Genomic DNA, 14,915 nt, shown 5'->3' on the forward strand with positions numbered 1-14,915 from the left:
TCAGGGCAAAGGCCACAAAATTTCAGTCCCTGAAAGGAGAAGGAATGAATTCCTTTACAGAACAGAGCATCTCTGATTTCTTGCTCTTTATAAATCCTCACTATACCTCTGGGGACTTGCTTAGGGTTTCAACTTTTCGGAGAGAGTCACAAAAGCATATGTTGTCACACAGATGAAGTTACAACCAGGTGGTCCCTGGCTTAAGCAGGCTGCTCCTTCTGACTCTTGTCTGGCCTGTCTGGCCTCGCAGGAAGGGCAACCTATTTAATTAAGGTCTAGGATTGCCTGTCCAACACAATAACGTTTCCTGCCAGTGACAACAGGCTCTGCTTTGGGATTAAAAGCTCCGCTATGGCAGCTGCCTCTGTCAGTCTGAGTGGCACTGTAGTCACCTCTAGATATATTTATGTAAGGCAACGTGGTGGAGGAGGGAGAACCTGCATGCATATTGTGCCTAGCTACTGGTTATCATTACCTGGAATATTTCCTGGTACAGTGGGAGAGCTGACCCTTCTGTCAGTTTGCAAGGGAGCATCTTGAAAACAGTGCTAGTCAGATATGGGTCTGAGGTAGGTTGCTTGTGAAAGGGATTGGAGTGGAGAAGATCTCTGGCCTCCCTGATATATTGATTGGGCATCTGTGTTGTAGTCACTTTTTCTATGCTGCTGTTGGAAAACAGCTTTTCTGATCTATGTGTGGGACGAAGTCCATCAGTAAGATCAACTGTATTAGGATAAGCTCCGAAATTGCCCTGCCTCCTTTCCAGGAATAGTTTTGCATGAGAAGGCTGGGCCCCAGTTAGCTCAACCAGGTGTCACATACACGTTCCTGGTATCAAGATGGGAAGTGGACTGTGTGGCTGCCAGCCCCTCACTCTGGCATGTGCACACCAACTACAGCCAGGTGCTGGGAACCACACAATTAATCCTGTGGTCTGTCTCTGGGTCAGCTCAGTGGGAGAAAGGGACTGGGCTCCAGTGGCAAACTATGAGACATATCTAGCCCTTTGAGGTGAAATTTGTGGCACCATCTATGTTTGCCCCTCTCTGTGGGGCTGACATGAGGAAGAGGATGGGAAGTTTCCAGCCTCATCATGATCACTGAGCAGATATGGCAGTGCCATGAGGCTACAATGTCTGCGCGACACAGAATTTTGCTAAGGAGGCTCAGACACTCACACCACGTGCTTCCAGTACCTTTGTCACAGCTCCTAGTAACCAAAAACTCTCCTCTATGTTATGCCACAGAGGAACAGAAAGCAGTGGTGGAGCTGGGTGTTCCTTTGACGCAGTCCTGCCTGCCTGCCAAGGCTTTTTCTTTAGGTGCATGGGATCAGAGCACATCCTCCAGCTCCTTAGACTCACTGTTCTCAGCTTTGCTCAAGGGTGCATTCTTGCTGGCTTGGACTGTGCCAGGCTCAACATTCACAGTTACACACAAGCACCAGGCTCACAATACATATTGTCAGCAAAGCTCCTCTGGCCAAATCCTTCAGATTCCTGCATGCTTTTGTGCTGGTTCTTCATGTAAGAGGATGATATGTGTCAGTTTTAACGTTGTGCATAAATGAAATACGGTAGTGAAATCAAGTTCTGCTGATGTCTAACTAAATGAGAAGACAGACAGTGTGAGGGTATGGTACCTGCAGGGTACCAGTAAGTAGGAGGGGTATTACATGTCATGAAGGTATGCAGGCAAAGTCAAGGAAGCCAGCTGGAATTACAGCAAGTGAGAATTCCCAATCAGCCTCTTTTATCCAAGAAGCTAATAAATGACCATTAATGAATATGATACAACAATGAAGCCTTCTCAGCCAGCACATAAATCTCTCCCTCCCCTGTGATCACAGGCATCACAAGTCCATCTCTAGTCCTGTGACTTCTATAAAATCCTTAACCAAATGATAGCAAAGGTGACCTTGTGGCTTTTTAAAGCACTATTTTATAGTGCACTTGGCTGCACTGTTCCAAGACTCTTCCCCTGTTTGGATTCCATCTCCTGTAAACAAACAGAAGAGGCAGCCTCCACCTTGCCCCAAGCCACGCAGAGGCTGTCTCTACAGCAATCAGGGGACCTCATGAGCTTTCTGAGGCAAGACAGGCCCTGGCACCAGGATATACCAGCATGGCTGGTAGCTGAGTGGACAAGGCAATGTGTATTTGGGAAGGGGAGGGTATTGGAGCATCTGTTCCTTATGCCATGCCCCTGGAAAACAGAGACAAAGAGCAGTTGAATGGTGCTGAGCTGGTTGGGTAGTCACTTGGGTTATGCCCACGCAAATGCAAACACACGTGCTGAAAGGTCAGGGTTGACAACCTAGGTGTGAGAGTATTCTGCTGCATTTGAGGCACTGCATCAAAGAAATGGCAGGGGCTGTTGGGCTGGTCTACTGGGTTTGGTGAGAGGAGGCTGTTGCTGGTATGGCTGTCCGGCAATCCAGCAGCAGACACAACCCTCTGACTACCTTATGTATTAAAAATGAGTACAACATAGATAAGCTTGTCTGTGAAGTTTTGAATTTACCAAGGGTACGGGGCTGAGGAGCGGGCTGCGACCACGCAGCTATGCTGTTATTGATATCCAAGATGGCTACCTTAAAGTTAATCCCAGCACGTATCTTAGCTGCAGCCTTATGTCTGGAGTACTGCAAAAAGAAAATTGAGCCTGTTCTCCCTCTGCAAAGAAAGCTCAGTATGAATGCAGCCTCTGAATCTCTGATCTTATTTTAGATTCTCCTTACAGCAGGTTCAGACATTCCAGTGATAGAATAGCTTTGGCTGGAAGAACTTCTGGATTACTAGCACTTAAGTATCTATGTTTCCATGCTTATCTTGTGGATCTCCTGTGGGTTTTCTGTTTGTGTGCAAGTAATGGTGCTTTAATTCACTAAAGTTTTTCTTTCTTCTGTCCTCCCCCTACAAGTCCATCTGTTTCTGTTTTCCAACTGAATTCCAGCATCCAAACTCACAGCAAATGGGCGAGAAATTCCTGGAGCTGATACACCCACTAAGATTTTGGATTGCTTTGCCCAGGGCATGCGCAGTAGCAGTCTTGTCCTCTTGACTCTTGGTAAGCTTTCAGGTTATCTGGAGAGCTAAGTGATATATAAGTGATAGACGATGTCAAAGTGGGTCTGCATCTTTTCACTTGCTTCTCAGCTGGACAGACACACACGCGAATAGTCCAGTGCCCTTTGATGAATGTTGTATGTCATGGATTAACTGTGAGTTGGTTGGGGAAACTAGACAGAAAAAAACAACAGAGCTTTGCCTAAACCATCCATTCAGTGTCTGTGCAGATCCTGAGTGAGAGCCTGCCCTGGGTTAAGGACTTGCACCAGATAGGCTCAGACAAGCTGTGCAGCCACAGAGAGGACAGGAGGCAGGGCTCGCCACATGCCACGCTCAGTCACTCCTCTCTGCAAGCAGATCTGTGGGGTCTGTGAGGAAGAATGACAAATGAAATGCAGATGGAAATCAGAATCATCAAGGTTGGAAAAGATCTCTAAGATCATCTAAGAAGATGGAGGCATGGATCTCTGCCTAAACTCCTAAGCCCAAGGACCATCAATGCCTTTTAAAGAGCAATAACATCATTCCGACAGTCGCTCTGCTCTAACAGGATGGGGGGATTTCCTAACATGAGCTGGTAATCTGTGTGCTTTTGTATGGGATGAAAGAGGCACGTGGTGTTTTCTCATTGTGCTGGCACTGTTTCTCAAAACTGGCCCACCAAATCACAAGAAAAATGTCTCTTGCACACTTTGGTTTTGCCTTGACAATAGAACATATTGCTAACCTAGCTGATCCCCCAGCTAATTTCAGCATGTCACATTTAAGCTTCTGTCCCTATGTCTTCTGCCATGTTCCCTCTCCAGCTGAAATGATCCCTCACTGCACAGAACGACCATTTTTTGCTTTTCCAGTCAAAATTGTCTTTCCCAAAATGAAGCTATTTGTAACACTCACAAATTGCAAACTTGTAACAACAGCAATGATTAGAAAATAATCTTCAACATATTTCCTCCTATGTTTTTTTTTTAGTTCAGCTGTCCTGTAGCTTGTCTACTTTAGATCACAAACTCGTGGATTGTTTATGAGTCTCATTCAGGACAAACTCTCCTCTGATGATGGATAGTAATTAAGAACTGTTTCATCCAACTTAAAGTTCTACATATAGATGCATTCCATCTACAGTACTGTGGAACTACAGGTGGTAAACTGAGGCAGAACGAGAGCACATCCACTATTTTGTGCTTTTGTCATTCAGCTGTCCACTAGGCAGGGCTGCAGACTAGAAGGCAGGATATTATATTGGTGAGCTCCTTCTGTAGAAAGACATGGAGTTGTGCCATCTGCCAGAAAGCAGCTCTTGCTTTCATGTGGTTACATTTCAGCAATTGACAAAGGATGTAGCTGTTCAGCTGGAACAGTGGGGTGGCGTGAATACTCCGATATATTACAGATGCTGCATACAAAGCAAAGCAGTGTAAAGACCTTTGAGCTGAACTTGGAATGAAGTGCTCTGGAGATTAATACACTATGGTATCATCTGGGACACCGCTAATCTTCTCAGTCCCAGAGCAAAAAGCCCTGGACTGAGATCACAAAGGACTTATATACCTAAAATAGGTTACTGACAGAAGTGAGGCCCCTAAATCCAAGTGTATGAACCTTGAACCCTCATGCATAATTCTTTACATGCTTATATTTTCATCAGTGAAAGCAGTGCTGGTTTTTGGCATCGTGCTTCAACCGTACCCTTACCTTCCCCCAGCTTGGATGGGTCTAAGCCAGCCAGTGTTCATCCTAAATTCATTTGTGATCCTCAGATGTGACCTTCCTCTGCCTCATCGAGCAGAATCCAGTCATACTTTGCCTACATCTGACCTCCAAAAAATGCAGGTCCAACTGCTCCCATCCAACAGTGTGGTTAGGGAGTGAGGCTAAGGTGCATGCCTTTTATCACTGTGTCAGCTCACGCTCCTCCAGTCTTTTAAAAAGAGCTTGTTCCTCTCACAGTCCCTTTTGGAAATGACTTGCCTCTAGGATAGCAGGTTTGGATCATGAATCCCTCCCTGATTTCAATGCCCAGGCTATGCTTGGGCTGAAGTTGCTATGCTTGCAGCTTCTCCTACCTCACTGGCAGTAGCATCTGGATCTATCTGTGCTCAGTTCTCTACAGAAGAGAGGCAGTGCATTGGCAGAAAGACATTTCTTTCCTTTTTTGCTTGCAGCTGTGCTGACCTAGAAGGAATTTACAGATCTCATACACAGTGGTTGAGAACATCTCCTCCTCTGCTGGGAAAAATAGAAGGAAACGGAAGTAATGTTTTTTTCTTTTTCATCTCTAGTAAGCTTGAAGATAATTTAGTCTCAATTTAGCCTCAATACTGCAACCATCTCAGCAGTAAAGGGGTTAATCGTATCTATGAAGATTGTTAGAGCCTCTGAACATGAGAAATAGACCAAAACAGAATCAGTGCTTCACAGTATATCATCCTTTTAAGCAGTGTCGCTGGCAAGATAAGAGATAATATTTACTTTGAGAGTATATATTGAGAGAGAGAGAGAGAAAGAGAGAGAACATACATTGCTTGTATCTTGAGGGCAGAGTGTCTCAGAAATAAATTTAAGGTATAATCTTTTCTTCGGGTATTTCATTTCATTCCTGTTGGGAGTCTTTAGTTTACAATTAATTCTGTGATGAGAGTGTGCATGTGGAGGTGTGTGTGTATGCATGTACAGCACAAAGCCTATAGTTAGAACACAGAACTAAATGTTTTGTTCTGGAGCCCCAAAGGTACACAGCCTCTAAGCATTCATTAATTTCAGTGGAAGTGAGGCCTTTCAAAGACAAGGGTTTGTATAGCAAATTCTTTGCCACAGTCTCAGGACCACTCATTTCATTCTGCTCATGATGCAGTAGAAACTTGGAAACCAGCTCTGCGTCTATTCATCAGCTGCAGTGTGAGCCCCTCTATTACTGCCTTTTGTGGCAATAGCTATGATCTATTTAAAGTGCTAAGCCTTCAAACTGCAACTCCCTGCAGCAGATGTAGTAGCAGATATCCATGGAAGTGGGGAAAAATGAACTCATCCTGTCGCTGCTCAAAGGCCAGGTTCCAACCCAGTCACCAACGGTTATCCACGTCCTGCCACTTGAAGATGGCTTTTGGTTTCTTCTTTGATGGTTGGGAGCTTAGAAGAAGGTTAGGTTTCCTGGGAAAGTTGTGCTGCAGTATATATTCCCTGCCTCATACTCATGTTCTTTCATTTTTTCCCCTTAGAGGGCATTCAAGGAGGAGACATTCTGTTCTCATGGCCTATCTCTGCATCCTCAGAGACGTCATGGCTAAATCCACGTGGCGTCACTGCCAGTCTCAGTCCCAAGTTAACAGCACCAAACTCATTCTCAACCCAGCAGTTGGTCCTTAAATATGAACTTTACGGCTGTGTGAGTGGATAAACATTGCAGGAAATGAGAGGGCCTTGGACAGACCCTTTTATAAGAGAAACTGCTGAGATATTTTCTTGTATTTTTTTCTGTACTGACCATTTTATTAACTTCGCACTATACTGAACAGTATCAGAGCCATCCAAGCACAGGGATGGCTGCTTGGACAATAGCCTGGCAGAATACCATGAAGGGCTATAAAGAACTCTGGTTAGTAAAAGTTTGGCTACAAAATTCTACTTAAACAAAGGCTCATAAAAATTGTTGTCTGCCAGGCTTTTCTCATTGGAGTGGGAATGGAGCAAATGAAGGAAACAGAAAAGAGGCACTTATGTATGTGCTCTGTGAAGGCAGAGTGGTGTCCTCTGTGGTATCCTTTGATCATGTCTTCTCATCCTCATTCTCAGCTTTTCCATTTTGCCCATCCTATCAGGGCCTGAATGAATGAAATAATCTCATTCTCACTCAGGAAGCAAGATTTAAAGCACCACACACAGCATCACGAAGTTGCAGCACTTCATGGTTGCAGTCTTGTTCCTGTAGGCCTCACACTGTCATGGCTGTTATAAAAAGAAATACAATTTATGCTTGCTAAGGTTTCTTAAAGTCACATTAACCCCATGAAAATCCTTTCACATTTCCAAAGGGGAAAAAACAACAACAACAACAAAAACTCATGGCTGAGAATCAGCTGTTTAAGCCTTAGTTCATGCATAGCAACAGCAGGATATTTTTGTTTAGAAGAGGTGTAGGCGACAGGGAAGAAGCATAGCTATTTTTCTACTGGAGTATAGTCAGTATCTGGGTTTTCCTAGTCCAAAGTGGCATCTGCTGTTTTTACCAAGCTTTGTCAGGCTAATGCCTGGAGATCAAAAGTTCTGTCAATGATACAACCAGACAGAAATGCCACCCAGACTCCCCAGGGACAGCTTTTCTGTTGCAGCCACATTGTTGCACATGATGCCCACGAAGCTGATGAAAGAGAGGACTGTGCAGCTCACAATCAACTGGTGAACATCATAGGGTGCTCAGATCACTAGAGGCCAAGTTTTGCTCTACTCCTTGAGTTTCAGACTGTTGTCTCCTAAGAAAAATACAGAGTAACTGGTGCAAACCCCTAGTACAGCCTAAATTATGACATCACTTGTTCATTCTTTTATTTCCCTAAAACATATCTGCATAATTGGTATTTGGCTTATGACAGACAAGAATGGGAAACATACTAGCAAACCCAGGCTTCTGAGAATGCTTTTGGATGAGGTACCACACGTTAGTCAAGTAGTGTTTTGAGTCACACCTGGTACCACAGCACAGCTGACTTGAGAAACAGACCTCTGGGAAGCAAAACAAGGAAATATGAAAAACAAAAACAAAAACAAAACAAACAAACAAAAAACAAAAACAAAAAAAAAGACAAACAAGAAAGAGCTCTAAGCAGCAGTGTGATCACCTGTTGTTTCCTTGGGATGTTGCCTCCTGCATTACTGGAGGAGACACTGGTCTAAGCACTTCTCTGACTCCTTCCTCGCAAGCCCCCAGTAAATCCTAAAGTCCTTTTCAAATCAAGACAGCTGGGACTTGTGGTTCATACTCTTTCTTCCAGTGTTACTAATGTCTAATGTCCCAAGTGTGAGACAAGCTGCTAACACAGAAACATTTAACCACAACTCACAATGGAATGAGAACTAGAGTGGAGGGAAGGAGGCTAGGGTCTTCTGTTTCCACCTGCTTCTAGACCACAGATACAGTAAGGGGCTATGCAGGTCCACATTCAGGTGAGAAGATGCATAATTTCATTATGCAGCCTCCTTCTTAGCCTCCCACAAGGCACCATATGTCTGACAAGTAACAAAAAAGTGCCTTTCCTCAATGAAGGTCCTTTGACTTGTTTGCGATATTGCCTCTGTGGTAATAGGTGAAGGACCAACAGTTGTTTGGACAAAATACAAGACACCCAAGGATGCACAGTCTCTGCCCCACAGAAACAAAGACAACCTTGCTGATCTAGGTTGTTCTTGCTAATCAGGTCTGCACCATGACCTTTTCCCAACAAAGAAAAAGTAATCTGCTTATGTAATGTTACAGGGTCTTCACTCTCCCTGAATACAAAAACAGGTAAAATTAAATGAGATGAGCATGACTGTCATTTTCTAAGCTACCCTTCTGCTCTCTTTTGGAGGTCTATCTTTGTATCAACAAAACTGCAGCAGAAGGCCATGTGCAATTTTGAAGAGCAACTTCTAATGTTCCTCGAGAAAAGTTGGGTGTAAGCATAGAATACCTGAAATGCAGTTGTTGATTCCTGTTGATTCCTTCTGTTTCTCATCTGAGTATAATATGCTGCAGGAAAGGCCACTCACTTCAATGAAAAACAAACTTTGTCTCATTTGCTTCCAAATGCTATGTCCTGTTGTGGAAGGTAATGTGATTTTATTTCATCATATATATTACCACATACACTTGCCACCACATAAAACAGAAGCAACACCATTCAGACATAAAACACTGGAGCGTGTCTGCTCTCCACACAGCTCCTCTGAATGGTCATGAAAGACAACACTATCTGTAGGCATAGCACCAAGACACAAAGGACTTCAAAGACTCATACAGATAGAGAGAAGGTGTCAGAAGAGGCTGCTTGAAGTAGTTACAGGATAGCTAGGGTGTAGTTTGCAACAGTACTGAAATCAATTGCTGATTAAAAACAGTGACAACAACAACAAAGCCCATAACACAAGGAACATTAGTTTATTAAAGACTCAACTCAATGTTTATGGAGGGAAATTCTTCAGCTATGTTGTACTGAAGGATGGAGGATGACTGAAGACAAGATGACCTCAGACTTTATGGATGATCTCTAATACTTTCTATGGAAAAATATCAACCTGTTGGTTCTAGTTTAAGGTAAATCAAAGCATTTCCAGTGACAGTCATTTGAGTTGACCTAGAGAGAACAAGCATTGGATGCGGACAAAGCAGATGTGGAACAGCTTTCAAAATGTGCAGGACTCTTAGATGTGAAGTATGGGAAAAGAAACATAACCAAAGAGATGTGATATTCTAAGACATGAGGCTCATAATTAGCTACACAATTGTGTGAGCATATCCATACATCACTATGCAACAGAGCACAAGACTTTGTACAAAGGATCCTACTAAGACTTGTCCAGGATACACTCATACTGAAAGTTCAAAATCTTTTTATACTGGGAATTTTAAAGTAAATGTTTCAACTCCCTTCATACTCTCAGATTTTAAGGAAAAGTTTTTATGTGAATGTGTGCTAAGGAAAGAGAGACAACAGAAGGGCAAGTATCACCTCCAAAGGTTATCACATCTCATACCCTGCCATATGGTGGCCTATATTGCAGGACTGAGCTAAGAGAACCGTAAACTCTAGAGGAGTGCAAACCCAGACCTGGATCCTGGTTTGACAGTAAGCTGCTTTCTGGTCCATGGTAGTCATTTCTTCAGCAGAAACAGCAGCACCAGCTGAGGAACATACAGGCAGGAGGACATTTGCCTTCCCTGTAGAAAATCAAACTTATAAGGAGATCAGATGAAAGAAAACTGCACAGAAGAGTGCATTTTCCACAGGTCTTTACCCCTCACGTTCATTTCAGAGTACACAAGAAATTTGCTTGCCAAATCTGACTTAACTGCACGTCATCTTTGAAGAGAACTAGAAAAGAAATCCGAAGACAGGTGAACTTGTAAGGTACACCAAAGGCAAACGTGAGCATCTTGTACAGCTATTAGCCAGTACACGTAACACTTTTGATTGGTGCTGTCATGAGATTCGCTTCCCCTTAGGAGATAGGATGGGGCGAAGGCCGGATCGGGGACCGACGAGCACAGTGCCCGCCCCGGGCCGTAGGAGGCGGGAGTGCCGGATCCCGGCTGCAAAGCGGTGCGGTGGCGCCACAAGATGGCGTCCTGGCGCCTCGCGTCCCGCCACAGCCGCCGGGGGTGGAGCCATGGCGGCCTGGGGTGAGCCTGCAGCGGGGTCGGCTGGGTGTTTCTTCTTCTTTTTTCTCTTCCTTCCCCCCCCCCCCGCACTCGAAGTTATTTATTTATTTGTTTTATTATTATTAATTTTCTTTTCGCGGCAGTAGACTGTGACAAATGTCATCCGGGCTGCCATGCTGACACTTGGGTTTGGTGGCGTTACCCTCCTTCCTGCCACACGCTGCCCTGCGGCCGGGTCTCTTCCTAGCCCTCTACAGCAGCTTCTGTGCAGTTTAAAGCTGTCTTGAGTGTGTGAGGTCCTGTAGTGAAATAATTTGGCATTTTCTCCTGTAATAGGCAGAGCATTTGGAAGGAAATGAGCTAACGGCTGCTCCTCTCTCACGCCTGCCCTCTGCCGCTGCCTAAATGTGGCAGCTCTAGCCTAAAGCTTAGGAAGCACAGGGATCACTACGTCAGCACTCACTGGAGAGGCTCGGGATCATGGCATCATTGAAAGGACCTCTGAGATTACGCCTTTCCCCTCACCATGCCCACTAACCATGTCCTCAGTGCCACATCCACACGGTTCTGGAACACCTCCAGGGATGATGACTCCACTGCCTCCCTGGGCAGTATGAGCCACTCTAGCATCGCTTTTTCGGAGAATAAACTGTTGCTAATATCCAGCCTGAACCTCCCTGAAGTAGCCTGAGGCTATTCCCTTCTGTCCTATCTCTGTTGCCTGGGAGAAAAGGCTGAACCCTACATCCTACATCCTTTCAGGTCATTGTAGAGAGCAATAAAGTCTCCCCTCAGCTCCTCCAGACTGAACAACCCCAGTTCCCTCAGCTGCACCTCATCAGACTTGCATTCCAGACCCCTCACAGCTCTGTTACCCTTCTCTGGACACACTCCAGGGCCTGCATGTCTTTCTGATAGTGAGGGGCCCGGAACTGAACACAGCACTCAAGATGCAGCCTCACCAGAGCTGAGTACAGAGAGACGGTCACCTCCCTGTTCCTGCTGGCTGCACTATTGCTGATCCAAACGTTCTTGGCTACCTGGGCACACTGCTGGCTCATGTTCAGCTGGCTGTCAACTAACACCTCCAGAACCTTTTCTTCCAGCCGGTTTCTTACCATGCGAAGAGTACGCCTGTTCAAGCCGTGGACTGCCAGCTTTTCCAGGAGAATACTGTGGGAGACAAAGGCTTCACTAAATGATAAACCAGCCCAGATGAAAGGTGTGGCACCTGAACACCGCTGTCATCCAAACCTGCCCAGCACGTGCGTGCTCTCAGCAGCTTTGCCTTCCTCTCTTCTGTGTATCCTGTAGCCTTCACCACCTCCAAGGAATGATAACGTGTGAGGAATATAAGCATCTCTGCTGGAAATAAGAGCCTGCTTTGTGAACTCAGCTTTTTTCTTTTTGCTCTTTAGAAGTCATTTAATTTGATGCTGGAACTGTTGGATGTACTTTTGTTAGGGAGAATAAACCACATCATTGCACTCATCTCTTCCTATGTTAAAATTTTTGCGTACCTCATCTTAAGATATTGGCTTATCTTTATCATCCTTAGAAGCACTGGAAAGCTTGCAGGGCCTGCTATTGATGTTTTCAGAGCCTCTACATGTTCTCTTAAAAAAGCTCTTATGTCCATTGAATTGCAATGGCATGAAAGGCTTTTGGGCAAGAGGAAGAGTAGAAAAAATGATAGTTCAGCTACTGGAAAAAAAAACAACGAAACAAATAGTGGAGGGTGCTTTCTGTAAGTAGGGGTTTTGGTTTATAGGAGATTACTAACTCAGTTAAGAATAAAACAACCCCAAACTGACTGACATATAATCAGTTAAAAAGAAAGGGAGGGGAGGGGTGGGGAGAGGAGAGGAGGTTTATAAACTGCAGGAGACAAACTGATTTTTGGAAACATATTTTCCCTTAATTGGACATCTATTTCTGGATAGGTTCATTTGTGTATGGAATTCAGCTGTATGGCTTTTGTTTGACAGTCAAATGATCAGTTCCTCAGAAAGTGTGAACTTCATGTGAGAGAGCCCCCTCACAGCTTTAGAAAGGACTCTTGCCATTGCAAAGCTTTGTCAGCAATTTCAGAGTGTGCGGATTCAGTCTCTGTTGTAATATGTAATTTTATGTTATCGGATAATGGCCTTTTAATGGTAGCAGTAGTTTTGTGCGTTGCAGTGAGAACCCCAAGGAGAGGGTAGATTTGTATGTGCCAGGTGCTGCAAAGGGCTGGGATAACATAGAAGCTGTTGCTTTCACAGGCATTACAGGTGAGGCAAAGTGAGGTGGATCTGGGCAGAAGCACAACAGAGCTACCTTGAGCAGCAGTTTACTAGAAAGATGTCAGGCAGCTTCAGCTGCTGATTCCCTCCACCAAGCACCATGAAGGTGAAGTGGCTGGGGCTTCCAGGGAGTTTGATGGCGGGTGATGACTAAGCCTCAGAGTCTCTGTCTTAGCAGTATTAATAGCCTAGTTTTACAGAAGCTGGAACTTATACTACATAATTGATCTCTGTCCGTCTTGCTGCATAAGTCCTGGCTGAAGTGCACTGAATAGCTACTAAGCAACACAGATGTTTCTGTCACACTGTAGTCTAAGGCATAAATTCCTGTTTTCTGTCTTCAACAAGATTTCCTTTGGGACTCTCCATAACTCACTTCCCAACTCTGCAATATCCAAATAAACCCTTACACAGGATGGTGGTCGCAGCTCCAATTCCCAGGGAAGCTTTGGCAAGATTCCTGTTCAGATCTTTGTAACTGGTAGCCACCGATGTCACCTCTCCTTAGACCAATCCTTGGCAAAATTATTTTGTACAGAGCTTCCAGGATGTTGGCTGCCAATGTGCAGACATGAAAATCATCCTCCTGCCTCCCTCCCTTTTCCTTCCCTGCCTGTGTATCATACTGCAGAGCTTTTTGGGCTCCTGCCACGTGGAGCTAATCCCATAAAGACAATCAAGCTATATCTGCCAGATGGATATTGATCACCTGCCTTCACAAGGGACACACCATAACAAACGTAATTTCCCTGTATATATCACCACCCCCTGGCCCTGAACCATTTCATTGCCAGGACATCAAACAGTGCTCCTAAAGTCAACCTACCTTCTCTTTTTTCCCTTTAGTAAATTAGATCATTTCTTTCTTGCACACAATAAAATCAGCTATGAGTCCTCCAAGATGTTTTCATCTCCTCCTCCCTCCACCTACGTGGCATGAATCTCAGGCTGTATTTCACATACTTGATTTGAAGTAAGTTTCTTACTGCTGGCAGAATCTGCCTCCGTTCTCTCCGTGCTCATTCAGTGAGTGACACTAATCAGTGGTGTGGGAGGTAGGGACAATATCAAGCACTGAGGTGACTGACAAGCCTCACTCAGAATTTACATCTACTCCAACAGATACATGAGGGTGAAACAGAGTGGATCTATCATTGTATCTTTGTATCATTGCCCATTGCTTGCGGCAGTTCTTCATTTAAGTTAATAGTTCACTGAGAAGAAAAGAATAAACAGGGATTTTTTTTCCCCCAAAAGCCCTATTTGGTGAGGGTTTGAGCTTTTTTTTTTTTTTTTTTTTTTTTTTTTTTTAATATATTTCCCCTCATTAAATGAGCAAATACCTCCATATTAATAACAATCTGTAAACAACATGAAATATCAGGCCCTGCTGGGCAGGGAAAGATACTTTGAATTATCTCAGCAGGAGGGCTGGCATTAATTTATTGCTGTTGTGCTCCAAGTACTTCTGATGCAAAAGATGAATGGAGCTGAAAGTTTGCAACTTGACTTGTTCATCTACATGTAGGTTTTTTGCATAGCATCAGCTGGGCAACATAAATTGGCATGAGACCCTTGAAGCATGGTTAGAGTCAGCAACCTAGTTTTTCCCTCCTCATTTTCATTTTAAACATTCGTTCTTCCCTCATCCCCACTACTTTTCTCTTGCCAGGCAAGAGACCTAAGTGTAGAAATGTTCTGCTGTTTCTCCACAGTTCCTTCTAGAAGGATGAGTTTGTGCTGGTTCTAGTTGATTTCCGTTAATTTACCAGTGAATGTTTTATAAAGAGAGGTAGAGCTGAAGAAGACAGACACAACTCTCTTGAAGAGATGTAAAGAATGACGTTGTTTCACATGATGGGCAGGTTACAGAAAATATATTTACAAATCCTGTAACCTTTTCTGCCTTCCTTCAGTGGTAGTGTAGGCTGTAGCTGTACTAGAAAATTAAATTCAGGCTTTTTCTCTGGCACTGACACCAGCTGAAATGGTCTGTAGCCACTCTGTTTTACCTCATTGCCCTCCAGAACTGGGTGGCTGCCTGCAAGCTTCTTACTAAGAATTGTTCCTTGACATAGCTAGACCCCATGTGACCTGAAGGAGTTTTCTGGTAAGACCCCTTTAGTCTGGGCCAAAGCTATGAGAGGAAATTTAAAATTTAACAGAATGAGCGATTCAGTTCCAGAATCTGAGACCTCTACTTCC

The sequence above is a fragment of the Lagopus muta genome, chromosome 1 (genome assembly GCF_023343835.1).
Source record: "Lagopus muta isolate bLagMut1 chromosome 1, bLagMut1 primary, whole genome shotgun sequence".
Classification (NCBI taxonomy): Eukaryota; Metazoa; Chordata; class Aves; order Galliformes; family Phasianidae; genus Lagopus; species Lagopus muta.